Source organism: Pelodiscus sinensis, chromosome 16 (genome assembly GCF_049634645.1).
Source record: "Pelodiscus sinensis isolate JC-2024 chromosome 16, ASM4963464v1, whole genome shotgun sequence".
Taxonomy (NCBI): Eukaryota; Metazoa; Chordata; order Testudines; family Trionychidae; genus Pelodiscus; species Pelodiscus sinensis.
This window is the reverse complement of record NC_134726.1, coordinates 35,609,927-35,618,703: the sequence shown is the minus strand read 5'-3', so window position 1 is coordinate 35,618,703 and position 8,777 is coordinate 35,609,927.

Genomic DNA, 8,777 nt, shown 5'->3' with positions numbered 1-8,777 from the left:
AATGTTGCTGATCCCCTGAACCAAAATAAATTGTTAGAAGAAGCTACTTCCAACGAATTTTAAAAGGCCCATTTATTCAAGGGTCTTTGAAACATACATAGGTCTTGGAATGCCTCAGCTGAAAGTGAAATCGGAGGCTGATTCATATGTACAGGGCTAGTTAGAGATCGTTATGATCACTTTTCTGGTTCCACAAGTTCCATTTAACTTATGAGCAGAAATTGGTTTCTGAGCGTGATAAAATTCCAGACATCTCATATCAAGACGAAGGCCACATAACGAATTCTCTTTTCCTGCCGTTTCGGGAAGAATAGGGCTTTCAGCTCATTCGGTGTATTAAAGGACTGCTTGCCAAAAAAGGAGCCGATGCGACTGTTCTCACACAAAGACTGTTCAAGTAAAATATTCTTTTGATTTCATTCCCATTGGTGGTATATCATTACAAGGTAGGGCGAAAGAGAAATATCAGTTTCTCCCTCTAGCAATCTCATTTCCTTCCTTTTCTTTTTTTCTTCAGTGTTTCAATCCATCTCCTTGGTGTTTCCATGCTCCAGGTATTTATGCCAACAATGGACTGAATTAGTTCATGGGGAATGGTGAAAGGAGGTGAAATTGTATTTGCTGGTGAAAAGAAGCAGCAAACCTGGAGGAATGCGGTGTCATTCTTTATTCCAATGCGCTTTGTGCAGACGTTATCAACTACATACGTCGGTCCCGGGTGGTATTATAGTTTCCCCACCTTGCATGGTATTGTCCACACCGTAACAGGCTACACCAGCAAAACATTCAAGCCCCATTATCCATTCGCGGAGAGTGGAGGCCACTTAGCATTTCAAAGCATTAAGTTATAAATAATCAGGAAGCGGCCTATTGGAGCAAATGCAGAGCGTTAGCTATAGCTACTAGGTACCTGAGCATATGAAAAAGTCCCCTGTAATTTTAAAAGAATGAAATAACAGGGTTCTATAGAAATTAATCTGAAAACCCCATTCTGACTGCATTCTGTAACAGGGAAATGCTAGTGGGTAGGTAAAAATTGACCCTACAATTGATCTACAAAGGGACTATTATTTATTATTGAATGTGCACAACTGCTGGAAAATATGTTTCTCTCTTTCTTCATTGTTGGTGTATTTCTACATGCATTCTGAGTCCTCAATCTGAGTGGGGGAGGGGGGGGGAAAGCAATAGAAAGGCTGCAATTTCCGTTAGATCGCACAGGACTTTCCAGCAAAGTGATGATGTTCCGTTTCCTGTGTCTTCAAGGCATCAGCGTGGAAAAGGTGCACGAGGCTCTCCCTGGGGTGAGGATAAGAGAACAAACGATGGATGAAGAGCGCAGTAGAAGAACCTATATTGAGTAGACTCGAACAATCGTTTTTATGGCAGTACTGCCGCAGCGTATTCAGGAAGACCCAGGCTGTCTCTGGTCTCCCATGAAGATTTGACTTCTGTCCTTTTCTTTCTCCTGGTCCCCTCAATGTCCAATAAAGGGCATTTAGAGTATAAATCTATGATTGCTCTTGGTGCATGGAAAAATATCACAACCGGCACACTAAGGATTTTCATTCCGTTTAGGGCAAAGCCTAAGAGAAAGGAGAGGAAAACAGGTGACAGATTATCCAGTTTCTCTTGCAAGCTGACTTTCTTTAGAGCGACCCCTTGAGGTGGAATGGGACTGGAGGAATAGGGTGGAGGAAGCAGTCGCCTGGTATCATACCTCAGGGGCAAACATGACTGACTCTAAGAGGCTAGCTGATCTGCAGATATTTGCAGGGAGACACCTCCCAAGGTCCTAGGCCGGAGGAGGTGGCCAGCTGGCCAGGTTTTTCTCCTTTGCAAGAGTAAAGGGAAGATAAATATTGATATTGGGGGTGGTGAGAGTGGGTGGGAGGAAAGAGAAAGGGTGGTGAGCAGCGTTCCCTCTAATTTGTATCATCCACATGCGGAATAATGTTTGTTCTGTGCACTGAGGCAGGTGCTGATGTGCACCACCAGTAGAAACACACGCTGCCAGCCATGAGTGGCCGTGGGCTCTTTTCTAATCAGCTGGGTGGCACCTGAATTTCTCATTGATGGCCGCCCAATTGCTTAGCTTACAGGGAACAACGGTGGTGAGCAGGAAGTAAGTCCGGGTGGGGAGATGGAAAGAGCGGACAGGAAGACCAAGGAAAGAGAAAACTGGGGAGGGGAAGAAATCTGTTTTGTAGGGGAGGCAAGAGACATTAGAGGCTGGCTCTGGGCTTTGGTGCTCCTATTAACGCTAGGCCATTAATCAAATGAACACTGTAAAACACTGCACTTCTCAGTAAATTCCATTAACTCCTTAGGGGAGATAATTAATGACCACATCCTGCATAAACACAAATAACTCCTGGCAACAGACCCAGTTATACCATTAGGCACCAAAATATTTTGAAGTCACTAATTATGTAACGAGCAGAGAGAGCAGCTTCTGCACACAGCATGAGGTCATCTCCAGTGCAAACAAATAGGCAGGGGGGGAGCTGCCTGATTGCTGTCACACTGTTTCCAAAATACATTGTCTTCGAGCAGCCCTGCCAGCGAAGCAGATAGAAACTTGGTGACAGTCCCAGTGTACCCCCGACTTTGCAGTGTACACTCGGGGGTGAAATTAATCCAGACACAGAGAGCCAACATAACAGTCGATTTACACAGACTGGGTTGGTGAGTTCCAATGTCTTTTACTGGAGGTGAAAAAGGCAAGTTTTGGAGTTTCCACAGAGCTTTCTGGGACCTGAAGAAGAGCTCCGTGGAAGCTCGATAACTTGTCTCTCTCACCAATAAAAATTAATCCAATAAAATCCCCGTCCCTCTAATAACCTAGCTGCTCTGCAAACTCTGTTTAGGTGCCTGTCGTCTCCATAGTAACTGAACACTCTGCCATCAGTGGTGGACCGTAGCCTCGCAGCATGCCTGGGAGACTCAAGGAGGGATTAGCCCCATTTTACAGATATTGCACTGAGGCACAGAACGGGTTCAGTGATTGGGCCAGAGTTGCACACAACTGACCCAGGACCCGAAGCGATACCTCCTGAATCGCAAGCCAGGGCCTTATCCGGCAGTTTATCCTTCCAGCTGCCTTTCTGCCCAGTAAAGTTGGCTGCAGTGGGACTTCCATGGCAGAAATGTAGGTGCCTGAGCAATCTGCAGTCAAAATCTCCCACTGTTCCTGTGACTTGGCCATAGTGAGTTGCTATAGAAACGGCTGCATAACTCACCCACGGACGGAAACCCCCCCACACACAGGTTGTTTTTCCCCTCTGAGAGGTGGAACACGGCTGCTCTGTAGTCAGGGTGTGATCCTGCGAGGTGCAGGCAGCTTCTTGCACGTGACTGGGGGTTGAAGGGTGCTGAGCAGACAGCGGAAACAGGGTTTTGCTCTGTAGCCTCTGAGAGTTGAAAATCTTGTTTTTGGAAGCCTGTTACTCTGTCCAGGCTACATCCAGAGGGCCTGCTGCAGTCCTCCCCCAAACCGTCCTCCTCTGAGGAAAGTAGCTGGTGGCTATGGTCAGGCATGCCGACGGGGTGGGGGCAAAGGGGTCAACTGATCTGGAGACCAGCGATTCAAAAGGTCCTGAGACTCTTGGCGATGGTGGCAGCAAGTGGTGGTTGGAGGCCCACGCCCTTTGAATTGCCACCGGAGCCCCATGCGACGTGCCATCCGGGCAGCACTGAGGGCTTCTAGGGTAGTCTAGCCCCAGCCCCTCCCCTTATGTTTGAGGCCCCACCCCCTCCAGGGTGACAAGCCAAGTGCCTCCGCCAGGCCTCCCCCATCTTGCCCAACTGAGTCTGTCCGACCCACTGGATATGGTCCTGAATTAGATGCACTATGGTTCTGATCCAGTGCGGCAATTTCTATAGTGCTGTGGAGGGGAGAACACAAGAGACTATGGCATTTTAATAATAAAGTCTATTAGAGTGAGCAGAGCAGGTCAAGTAATATTCAAAGAACCAAAAATCAGGAGGATTTAGAGCAATTTTGGTTTGCTTATCGGGCCTGGCCCTAGGGCAAGGTGAGCAAGACCTCATGCTGCTGAGTATTCACCATCCACTGGCTGGGCCCAGAGCCCCACTCCCCGTAGTTCTGCCTTGGGCCCCTCAAACCCTTTGACTGGGCCTGTTGCTAATCCTCGGCGAATAAGTCCAGTTGGCAGAAAACGTGTTCTTCATTCTTCAACATTTGCTAGTTACCTTGGCCGAAGACCTTTCAAATTGATGGTTTGGTTCTAAACTATTCACTTGGACTAACCTAAGAACATAGGAACGATCAGACTGGGTCAGGCCAAAGGATTCTCTAGCCCTGTATCCTGCCTGCTGAAAATGGGCAATGCCAGGTGCCCCAGAGGGAGTGAACAGTACAGGGAATCACCACATGATCCCATCATTGTCACCCAATCCCAGCTTGTGACGAACAGAAACTAAGACTGGTGGACAATTGGTCACATCGAATCTTTTCGAACTGTGAATTGCATCAAGACAACTTTCTGACAGGCATATAGTGAATGAAAAGGAGCAAATAATGGATTGCTTTTTCGGTACAAATGTTGTTTGTTGGTTTTTTTGTTATCATCCATAGCAGCTTGTATCCCTACTCGTAAGGTTCTGTACAAACACGCAACAAAAAGACAACCCCTGCCCCCAAACACTTACAATCTATATATACGACAAGAGACAACGGAGGAATACAGAAATATTGATGTGTTTGCGGGGGAAGAGTTCAATAAAAGGATACAACACTATTGGTCAACATGACAGGCACTGGTTTCAGCAGCCAAGCCATTGCTAATTTTCAAGAATCAGTGAAATTTCAAGAAACTTTCAAGGTTAATGGATATTTCCATTGAATATCACTGGCTGTATGGATAGTCACGAAGGACAAACATGCTGATGACCCAAGAGCAGCAAGTCAAATTTAATCATTCGCTGAGATGGCTGCTCCAAATTACACCGGAATACTGCGGACCAATTAAATACTTGGGCCCTAAAGTTGAATGAAATACTTCAAAACGCAAAAGCGAATTCACTAACAAGACTTTTTAAGCATTTACCAACAGGATGCTCAGGCTGTGAGAAAAAGTCCCCTAAAAGCCCATGTTTGGAAAAGATGAAAACACACAGACATGATGGACATAGTAACCCCTGTGACTTTCTTACTCAAATAGAAAATAAGAGTTTCATTAATTATTAATTTATGATGAACCATGTACAGACATGAAGAAAATTGCTGAATAATAGACAATAAGGCCTAGGTGCGGTTAGTTCAATGAGGGCATGTAGATAATTAATAATAACGTAGACTGGTGGATGAAAAACTAATCATGAACATTTGGATAACTGAGTATGTGTAATGCTAGATTATGTTCACCGGGGGGAAGCTAATGACTATGTAATGTGGAAATGTATAAGAACCAAGTGAATGATGGCCCAACTCAAAGAAATACCAGACAGAAAACTGAAGGAATGAGACTGAAGGGCCAGAGTAGAGACAGATGATGATCATGAATTGGAGAAGACCTCAGCAGTACCCTGAAACTTAGTAATTTGGCTCCCTAGAGCTTCCTTCTTATCTATTTATTATCTGGCATAAATACATGATCAGAAATGATGTGACAATAATTCTGTCTGAAATTTTATAACGAAGAAAATTGATTAGGCCTAAAGTGGGCAAACACATGATAAGAAGCACTGGGTTTAATTGCAGCAAAGGAGATTTAGGTTGGACGTTAGGAAAAACTTCCTGTCAGGGGGGTTAAACACTGGAATAAATTGCCTAGGGAGGTTGTGGAATCTTCATTGGGGGATATATTTAAGAGCAGGTTAGACAACCACCTGTCAGGAATGGTCTAGAACAGTGGTCACCAACCAATCGATCAGGATCTACTGGTAGATCTTGGAACCTTTGACAGCATCCCAGCCAAACCTCTCAGGATCACCTATCAACTGCTGGCCCTTCATCTGCCTCTCTCAGCACTGCCATGCTGCTCCTGCCCTCTGCCTTGGAAGTACCCCTCACCCCTGGGTGCCCCCTGCTATGCAGGGTATGGGAAGAAGAGGAGGGGGTGCTGATGTCAGGGTGCCCCTCCCTCTATTTTGTACCCCATCTCCATAGAGCAGAAGGGGCATGGATGGAGAGAGTTTGCTGACTGCTTTTGGGAGTGTTTTGGGGAAAAAGTAGATAGGGGTGAGCTTGCCTTAGCCCCCTGCACCACCACCCAAAAGCCATCTGTGGTAAGCGGTGCCCAGCTGGAGCCTGCATTCTGAACCCCGGCCCTAGTCCTGAACCCCTCCTGCACCCTGAACCCCTACCCCAAGCCTGATAAAAGTGAGTGAGGAGAAGGAGGAGGGAGGATGGAGTGAGCAGGGGCGGGGCCTCAGAGAAGGGGTGAGAAGGAGATGGGCAAGGGTGTTTGAGTTTGAGGTAGATCCTGGATTGCACTAAAATTCAAAAATTGCTCTTATGCTTAAAAAGGTTGGAGACCCCTGGTCTAGACGGTGCTTGGTCCTGCCATGAGGGCAGGGGACTAGACTTGATGACCTCACAAGGTCCCTTCCAGTTCTAGTGTTCTATGATTCTATGACTCCATTTCCCAACTTCCAGTGGGTTGGCCAGCCCCTTGTGTGGACCTAGACTAGAGAGAGTACAAAGATGGCCCCCAGGAGAGGTATGGAATAACTGAGATTTGTTGCCTGTGTCTCTGCATGTGTTTCTATCACTAACATCCAGCATCAGACTCCAACGCATGCTGTCTGCCATGATCAACAAGAGCAGAGAACAATAATGATATTATGATGCTAAGCAATGAACTCTCTGCAATTAGCCCACTATGTATTCTTGGTACCAGTTACAGCTTGTGGATAAGCCGCATTTTCCTTCTCACGGAGAAATGTGCAATTAATAAGCATTTTACATGGGGATAAATGTTGTTTTAATCCTTATTACTCTTGAGACAGACATTCAAGATGTAATTGTACTTGAAAGGACCAGGAGAACCCAGAAACCACCCTGCAATTATGAAGCAGAACATTGCATAAACACGTCCCCTCTTCGTGAAGGCTACTTAATCATTGTGGTTCCATTCCAGGTGATTCACTGTGTAATAACTAAGTGAATATCTTCCTGCCTTCAGATCTCTTCTTTGGTGTTCTAGTTTAAAACACATTTCAAACCACATATTGTAATCTTGAATATTCATGGTATAGGCAGGATCGGGGATTAGTAATAATAATGGTCCTGATTGTAAAAGGTATTTAGGCACCTAAAGATACAGATAGGCACCTACTTTTATTTTTGAAAGTGCTTAGATTGGACAGACAACCTCTCCTTAGGACCCACGTCCACATTTTAAAAGTCTGCCGCAGTGCTGTTGTTATGGTTTTATTTGTGACCTGTGAAACCGTGCAAAACTGAAATGTATCATGTGGTGGTTTTAAGCTGTACTAATGGATAATTGTAACAATAGTTATTGGTGTTATAACTACTCTGGCAATATGTTCCCTGCCTTACTTCGTTAGTTGACACAAACTTTTTTTTTATTATAAAGGCGAGGCCTTGGACTGCATAGAACTGCTGAGGGAAATGTAAACCTGCATTTACACTCGTGGAACAGTGGCTCTCATTAGTATGTAAAAAGAAAATCAGTAATTAGGAAAACTGAAGCTCTTGTACACATGGTTCATGCTTCTAGCACTTGCATGTATTCAACCATTAGCATGTGAATATGACAGTGATTAAAGTGTTGCCGATGTGTTCCATTTACTGGAATAAGATTATCCAGCTGAGTTTGAAGTAAGTGTTGAATAATTGGTTCACAAAGGTAAATTAAACTATTAGGCTTTAGCAAGTGAAAACTCCATCTACATCCACCGCAGGGCATAAAGATACTTGTCTTCTGCATTCTGGTTTAGAAAAGAAAACTGTGTATTTCATCTGTATCCCAGTCTAATGAAAAAACAATAGCAATGCAATATTAAGTCTGTGCTTTCAGATCCAAATAGGACAGTTTAAAACTTGCATATTATTTTTAAAATCTTTATCCAGTTATGACCCTGCCACAACCTCCACATACAGGGTGGCCTAGTCTGCATTAATTTTGAGTCCTGCTGCATCATTAACTCCACATTTAAACCTCCCTACACTTAGGCTTGATAATAATAGGCCTTGTAAAATATGAGTGAAGTGAAGTAATTCAGAGGCAAGTTAGAAAATAACCCCAGGTCATTGTTGTAAACACATTTTGGTTTTAACACGGTTTTTAGACAAAATGTGAATACTTTGAAAGAGTGTTGTCTACTTGGGTAATTATTGGAATGATATTCACCCATCATTAATTTAGATGATGTTTATTATTAAACAGCCAATGAGATAGTAAAAATATTTGAGTATAGAAGTGGCAATACAGATATGGTAAAAGGGAGGTTTAATGCTAATTAATTAAGGGATGTTATTACAACCGATTATCGTAGCAGGCTCATTTTAGATTAGCGCTGCTCATCCACCCTCAAGGTGCCATTAGAGAAAGCATTATATAGCCATTCTTCTCATCCAGCAACCAATCAACTTGGGATGCACCATTTCATTTTGGAATGTGAATATAAATGGAGCGCATGGTGATATTGTAATGCCTGCTTGCTTTGACTAATTATTTAATTTTAAATACAATCATTCATTCTATCACTCACTGTGTCATTCACAGTCCTCCACTAAATTAAATGATCTTTTAACTGTCCTAGAGGCTGAAACCTTCTAGAGTTCC